The following is an 8,381-nucleotide window of genomic DNA, read 5'->3' on the forward strand; positions in this document are numbered from 1 at the left end:
TGTCTGTGTGCTATTTAAACAATATAGGGTAGTAAATAATTAACTTCATTTTCACCTCGACCAAGGAAATGCACAGTCTCACAAGAACATTTAATTGTCCTCACCAATATGTACAGTGCTTTAGACTATGCCATACAGGTGGAAAATGTTCAGATTGCGCAGTGAGACAATTCTGTGAAGCATGATATGCGTTTCAAAGGTATGTGATTTGCAAAATCTTGTTAACATTTTCTCTCTAGATTTTGTAATTATGTTTGTTGATTACTCAGTCAGCAAAAATATGTCAAAAAAAGTATACAATTATTATCTCATTATAAGAAGTAGTCCCAAGTGTACACTGTAAAATAAAGAAAAATAAATAATGTTCTGATGCAATGTATAACAGTTGACAACAAATGGAACATGACCTGCTTGGAATCTGTAACACTATAAAAAGTAAATAGCTTAGAATGTATATAAAATAAATACAAATCTATAATTGAAGATGTGTTGAAATGTGTTATGTATACTTTCACCATTGCTTCAGACTAGAAACAAAATCAAAAGGGTTTCCTAACTTCACTGTAGAAGCGAGAAGCTGAACAGCTAAAACAAATAAAGACAGCTGAATAGTTTGATGCTATAAACGGAAAAGTGGAAGACGTAATAAATCACTGGATGTGGACGTTTGAAGAGAATGAGGTATGGAAAGAAGAGCTCTCAGGTCGTAGAGCAAACGTTGATTTATTTACGTTGTGTATTTACTAAGATAAACAAATCTTTTAAATTACAGATATAAGAGGCTATGACAACCTAAATGAAACGTACAAATTTGCGTTTGAAAGTGTTACCAAATTTATTTATGCATTCACCCATTTAAGAGGCCTGACATTTTATACCCTCTTACACCTTTTAGCTACTAGGGCAGTTTCTTACTGCCTATCGTGTCATAATCTAAAACAATATCCCTTTGAGGACCTACAGCATCATCCTGTAGTAGGCTACGTTTTTTCTCAAAACTATCTACAACACCATCGTCATCCTTTTGCTTGCGCAGTAGCCTTACTTTCAGGGAAAGAAAGGAAAAGAAAGTTTTGTTTAGTGCGTTTAATAAAAACTGGCTACATCTTTGGTAATTGCACGTCGTTTTCTGAGGCGAGGGAGGGTCTTAGATTGTTTTCGCTAGGTCGCCGAGACTTGTTGTGGAACGATCTAACCATCTTCGCATGGATCCTGACCTGTACCAGACTATTTTCAACTATCAACTAACTACTATAAAACAAAGGGGGAATATCATTCTTGTGTGTCAAAATCAGAAAAATGCGAAATCCGCTGTAAAGCTCCCAAGTATATTGTAGAAGGCGAGTAAATGGAATGTCAGCAGACATTGACAAATGGGAGAGTAAACCTCACAACAGTCTAGGAGTCTGTCTCCACTCAGTGATATTGTTGGCTAGTTCTGCAGATCAGAGACGTTTGTTTTTTTGATTAATCAGCTTTCATCACGCTTCACTTAAACATGTCCAGAAATATAAGTGTATGGGCTGTTCTACAACCCCATTTCCAAAAAGTTGAGATGCTGTGCAAAATGTAAATAAACTTTTAATGCAATGATGTGCAAATCGTTTAAACCCCATATTTAAGTAAAAATAGTAAAAAGACAACATATCAAATGTTGAAACTGAGAAATTATTGAGTTTTGTTGTTGCCAAATGTTTTCACTGTGTGACAGATCTGGAGGCAGGCCACTTTAGCAGCTGTACTTTTTTACTACAGAGACATGCTGTTGTAATACATGCAGAATGTGGCTTGGCATTGTCTTACTGAAATAATCAAGGCCTTCCCTGAAAAAGACGTCATCTGGATGGCAGCATATGTTGCTTCAAAACCTGCATATATCATTCAGCATTAATGGTGCCTTCACAGATGTGTGTGTCACCCATGCCATCACAGATGCTGGCTTTTAAACTGTGTGCGGATAACATACCCTCTCCTTGTTAGCCCAGGAGGACGCGGCATCCATGATTTCTTTTTATTTGCCGGACCACAGCACACTTTTGCACTTCACCACAGTTCATTTTGAATGAGTTCGGGCCCAGAGAAGGCGACGTGTCTGGGTCCTGTTTATATACGGTTTCTTCTTTGTGTTTTAAAGTTTTAACTTGCATTTGTGGATGCAGTGATGAACTGTGTTCAAAGGCAGTGGTTTTCAGAAGTGTTCCTGAGCACAAGCAGTGATTTCCACTACAGAATCATGTCTGTTTTTAATGCAGTGCTGTCTGAGGGCCCAAAGATCTTGGCCATTCAATATTCATTTTCTGCTTTGTTCCCCTTTTTTGAAACACGTTGTTGGCATCAAATTCAAAATGGGTATATTTTTTTCCAAAAAAACAATAAAATTTCTCAGATTGAATATTTGATATGTTGTCTTTGCACTATTTTCAATTAATTATAGGGTTTAAATGATTTGCACATCCTTACATTCTGTTTTTTTTTACATTTTGCACAGCATCCCAACTATTTTGGAAACAGGGTTGTATGAATTATGTAGCATTTCTAATGGGGAAAAAATTAATACATTCATAAAACTCTCTTAAAGTGCAATTGGATTTTTTTCATATGAATACATCGAATTAAAGGTACAAAATGATTAATTAATTGTCATTCAAATTAATGTATTAGTAAACATGATGTGAATATATAGAAAAAAATAGGCATATTTTGTATTTAAAGCATGTTTTAAATTATTTAAATTGTTTCTGTTAAATATGTTTACTGCCTTTTCCTGACACTGAAAACTGAATAACTTTTGCACAGGACTGTATATTGTAAAAATGTAAGTAAGTTGTAAAGTGATGTTACAGTATGTTTTTATAAAATGTATACAAATGTGTTGTACAGGTGTCAGAGTGTTTGGTGTTTGGCCAGGCCAGCCAGAGCATAATAAAACAAGTGGTGGAATATACTACCATTAAGGTAAATGTGGTTTGTTCAGATCATGTACTTTGGGTGCAAGGAACTGTTGAAACTCTGCAAGGCAGGGGGTCTGTAGGACTGAAGTTGAGAACTGCTCTAAACTATGCTCTTTAATCTTGTTGAACTTGAGTTATTGTCAGAATGAACGGCTAACATGATATCTGAAAATTAACAGCCACATGTTCACCATAATTACATTAAAGTGTCTAATTACACCCAGCAATGAAATTCATAGACTGCTTGTAGTGATATTCTTCAATCTGTCTTTCAAGGCAGCACAGCCTTTTGAGCTGATTGGTATGGACTTAATTGGTAAACTGGTCTCAACCAAGAGAGGGTATCAGTACATTTGTGTACTGGTTGACTACCTCACTAAATGGCCACAAACCTATCCATTTAGGTCCAAGTGTGCAGATGAGGTGACAAAGTGCATCGTCAAATTCTTCTACCAGTTTGAAGCACCAAAGAGGATCCTCACTGACCAGGGCCGGGAGTTTGTCAATGCGGTAACTTTGGACTGACTTTCCAAATATAAAATGTTGTATGTCATGTTTAAATAGTATTAAGAAGCAAAATATGTTAATTAGACACATATTGCAGTCTGTATAAATTGTTTTGTTTATATTGTGTGCTTTATTATTAAAAGATCAACAAGAGAGTGTGTGAGAAGTTGGGCATAAAAAGAAATCTGTGCTCTCCATATCATCCTCAAACAAATGGCTTGGTGGAGAGGATGAATGGGACAATTCAGAGGTTAGGAGAAAGCAGCCTTTTTGTTCCTACATAAGTGCATTTAGACATAATTCATAGTATCAACATAAATTTTATTTTGATAATATACTTGTTCAGGAAATGCTAATTACAAGTAAGTAGTTATAAGTAAGTTAAGTGGTTTGTTTTCAGCGCCCTGAGCAAACTGGTGGGAAAGAGGACGGACACTTGGGATGAGTATCTTGATGCAGTGATGTTTGGACTGTGCACCAAAAAGCAAATTACGACAAAATTCTCACCTTACTACCTTATGTTCGGAAGGGAGGCTCGCTACCCATCAGAAGTCCCTGAGCACTACCAGGTTGGTGTATATGTTTAAAGTACATGTTCCAGTATTTGAGTGCAATCAGTGCATGCTTCAATGTACAAAGAACTGGCCATTTATTAACTATACACCACACCTTAACACACATTTTGGATTCTAAAAAGTGACTGTGGTGTGTGGTATACTAGGTACTAGGTACAACAGTGTTTCTAGCATGAGCCGTTGTTTTTACAGGAATGTGATGGTAGGTGATTTAAGCATTTTCCAAGCTGCGTTGTCCTAGGCTTTTTAGACACAACACGCTTTGAGGGAGGGTTTTGCATGAATGGTTCAAAGAGAAAAAAGGGACAAGCCGCAATCAGGCACATCATGTCCAGATTCAATGCTGGTATGCAGAATGTCATCTCAGAATGCATCACTTATTAGACTTTGTCTCAAATGGGCTACAACAGCTGACGACCACGTTGTGTGCCAGTTTTGCCAGTGAAGAACATGTAGGCACAGGATCATCAAAAAGGAACATGTTTACCACTGTGTTATATCATCTTTCCTTCATAAATATTTGGGGACTGAAGACACAAATCGATCCCGTTTTGAAAGTGTAATTTTTAGCTATTCTTCTCTTATACAAGTTTTCAGCTGTGTAGCTATACAGGGTCTGTGTTGTATGAGCTTAATAAGACATGTAATAAGACATGTTTTCAGTGGGAGACAGGTCTAGAATGCAGTAAGGACTGAGGGGTTGATCTGAACCTTTTGATGATATTATGCTCTGTAGAGGGTTAAATATCTAAAATCCTTGCAGAACTGTTATTTTAAACTGTTGGATTTTTTTGCTGATGTATTTTTTGGCAAAGTGGTCAACCCATTCTTGCTCATAAAGGAAAAGGCTTTCCTGGATGGTCCTTTTACACCCATACACGATTAAGATGTTTAAGATGTTTTTTTTGAACATTTAACAACAATCCTGGTCCTCAACTGACCCTGTCCCAACTTTTCTGAAGTGTTTTGCAGGCATCAATTTCAGAAAGAATGTAAATTTACAAAAAACAATGATAAGGTTGATAAGGTGTTCTGTTTTTGTTTGCATTTTACCTACTGTACCAACGTTCTGGAATTGGCCTGTAAATCCACAACGTAATATACAGTTAAAAACAAATTTTTTGTTTTTTAAAAAAGTATGGCTCTCTCTTTAGAAGGACAATTTTAGAAAACCAGAGGGTTGGTTCCTTACTTCTCTGTGCTCTCCAGCCATTGCATGTATAAGTTATACAAGCAACTCAACTGATTTAATTTAATGAAGGATTGATTAGCTGAAGCAGGCACTGAATGGTAATTGTAAATACTTGACTTTTATTGTACATTATCTTATGTAATTCTCAACTGTGTAAGCCAACTAAATTGTCTTTATTATTAAATGTTTCTGAATAACAACACAAGTAATGTTATGTATGTTTAAACATTCGCCTATTTTGCTTACAGGTAGACAGTAGTGCTGAGGCTGTCATTGGCGAAAAGGCAGTGTCAGAGGACATTAAACGGCTGGATGACATAAAAAAACATAGTCAAAGAAAATACTGAAAAGGTGCAGGACTCCACACAGCAGAGGTCTGGAGCTCCCAAGTCTGACTTCAAAGTTGGAGACCTAAGAAAACAGTAGAGGAAGGGTGGCAAACTGGAAACTTCACTGGGCCCTTTGTGATTACTGAGATACAGGGCAAGAGTGCAGATCCATTAGTAAGTAAGTAAGTAAGTAAGTAAAGTTTATTTATATAGCGGTTTTTACAACAGGTGTTGTCACAAAGTAGCTTTACAAGGAAATGAGCATTACAAAAAGAAGTCCGGGTCCGAGCCCCCATGAGCAAGCCAGTGGCGACAGTGGCAAGGAAAAACTCCCTAAGAGAAACAGGAAGAAACCTTGAGAGGAACCAGGACTCAGAAGGGGAACCCATCCTCCTCTGGTCGACACCGGATAGTAAACATTGTTAGTATAAAGTATTATAGTACAAAAAACAGGGTAAAACGTGAAGGAAACAATTAATTTGAATAGTTCAGTTCATGCAGCAGAAGCAGCAGCATCAGTGGGGTCAGGTTGTGAGGGTGAGGTTTGCACGGTGAGCAGTGGCACCCGATCAAGGCAGCAGAGGCAGCATCAGCAGCAGCAGGATGGGCAGCTGTTCAACTCGGCAAAAGAAAAAGAGGAAAAACACAGTCAATGGGTGATTGATTAATTTGAATTAGTTTGAATGATTGATTGGTTCAAGTGAATAATTTTGAATAGTTCATGCAGCAACAGCAGTAGTATCAGTGGGGTCAGGTTGTGAGGGTGAGGTTTGCACGGCGTTGTACAGCAGGAGGCTCAATGTTGGTAACCCGGTCCAGAGGGCTGGCGAGCAGTGGCACCCGATCGAGGCAGAAAAGGCAGCAGCATCAGAACGCACAGGATGGGCAGCTGTTCAACTCGGCGAGGAAAAGAAAGGAAAACACACAGAGAGGAAAACACACAGAGTTAGTTCTGTAATGGGTGACCTATCACAAATTATGGTGCTGTTTTCCTGAAGGTAAACATAGATCATTTAAAGCTTGCCAAAGAGCAGATGTCACGTATTCCACACAAGCTTGCAGCACCAGCAGCAGTGTCCCCTCCTGCAGCCGCAGCACCACCAGCAGCAGTGTCCCCTCCAGCACCAGCAGCAGTGTCCCCTCCAGCAGCACCACCAGCATCAGTGTCTCCTCCTGCAGCACAGTCAACAGTCCCCCCCCCCAGCACCACCAGCAGTAGTGTCCCCTCCAGCAGCACCACCAGCATCAGTGTCCCCTCCTGCAGCACAGCCAACAGTTTCCCCCCAGCATCACCAGCAGCAATTACCTCTCCAGCACAAACAACAGCAGTGTCCCGTCAGGCACCCCCAAGAGCAGTATGCTCTCTAGCAGCACCACTAACATGCTCCACCAAACAACCAGTGACTCCTGCATCTTTAGTACCCCCACCACCATTGTCCCCTGGAGCCATAACACCAGAAACTCAAACAGAAAAATGTACGCTTTCAAGTATCTCATACTTAAACGATATATAGAATATAATGCAGTGACTATCCTGTTTGGAGGTTATATTCTGTAGATTAGAGTAAACTAAACTAAAGGTTAGAGTAAACTAAAAGTGAATAAATGTTTTACTGTGCTGTTGTTAATGGACATTTTTGCTATATTAGATATAATTCTTGAGATATAACTACACAAAAAAATGCCACAGTGTAATGTACAAATGTCATTTTTTTACAGATCTGCATGATGCCTGGGCAAGGAAAAATGCCCATGTGATTCTCTCTAAGATTGGCCCATACAAGTTGTTTTACTGGGACATTGCAAACCAGGAACTTGAGAGTGAGGTATTTCTTCATATTTCAATGTGGGAACAGATTCATAGATTTACTACATTGATACAAATACATAGATTTACATAGATGTGCTGTCTGTTATGAACTGAGTCTTTAAACAGAAGTGTTTAGTTCAGTAATACAAATAGCTTCATTACAGTACAGTATTTACCTGTAAAATAATAGGATGACCCAAACTACACTGACTTGCCAGTTTAATTGGTACCTCTAACTTGTATCAACACTCATTATTCTGTTTTTTATTGTACCTACCATATTAGTACGCTTTCTAGGTTTGCAATTCCTAACTTAGTACATCTGTGGCTGGACATTTTTTCAGCGTTCCGTACTCTGTCCATGTAGTGGCATGGTGGTGTGTGTGGTACTGATGTAAATGTACCAGGCACAGTGTAGGTGCAAGGTTTTCTTTAGCTTAGTACCCCTGCTAGGTTGAGAACAGTCCAACACCCAAAAAGGTCCTATGGTCACAAAGTGTCTAGATGTAGCCAGTGAAGTTTTTATGGACTTTTTTAATAATAAAATTGAAAATATTAGACAACAAATTCAACCCACAGTATTAAATCCAACTTGGCTGTCATCTGACATGGCTGATATAAAACATAACATAGCTGCAGAAGAAAGGCTTGAAAATTTCTACCCACTCCCACAGCTAGAACTAGAGAAGATTATCTCCTCTGCAAATTGTACAACATGCACACTTGATGCAATCCCCTCAAAATTACTCAAAGAAGTACCACCAGTTATCATAACTATAGTAAACTCGTCCCTTAGCCTGGGCCATGTACCCAGAGCTTTTAAACTAGCAGTTATTAAGCCTCTGATCAAGAAACCAAACCTTGATGCTAGCATATTGTCTAATTACAGGCCTATATCTAACCTGCCATTTATATCTAAGATCTTAGAAAAAGCCGTAGCCCAACAACTTAGTTCATATCTACATAAGAACTACATATTTGAGAAATTCCAATCTGGATTCAGGCCACATCACAGCA

General features: G+C 38.5%; 1 long non-coding RNA gene across 6 annotated transcripts; it reads left to right on the plus strand.

Annotated features, from left to right (window-relative positions):
- Positions 1 to 7,383, plus strand: LOC118800248. Of its 6 annotated transcripts, none has more exons than XR_005006208.1 (7): positions 1 to 199; positions 2,881 to 2,955; positions 3,356 to 3,496; positions 3,602 to 3,708; positions 3,859 to 4,027; positions 5,474 to 5,728; positions 7,274 to 7,379. It is a non-coding gene; the product is annotated as an uncharacterized LOC118800248 (long non-coding RNA). The 6 variants fall into 6 exon arrangements; XR_005006207.1 differs by having other exon boundaries at positions 4 to 199; positions 3,356 to 3,461; positions 5,478 to 5,728; XR_005006205.1 differs by having other exon boundaries at positions 5 to 199; positions 3,356 to 3,461; positions 5,474 to 5,736; positions 7,274 to 7,372.
- The last annotated feature ends 998 nt before the right edge of the window (positions 7,384 to 8,381 follow it).

Source organism: Colossoma macropomum, unplaced genomic scaffold (assembly GCF_904425465.1).
Source record: "Colossoma macropomum unplaced genomic scaffold, Colossoma_macropomum, whole genome shotgun sequence".
Taxonomy (NCBI): Eukaryota; Metazoa; Chordata; class Actinopteri; order Characiformes; family Serrasalmidae; genus Colossoma; species Colossoma macropomum.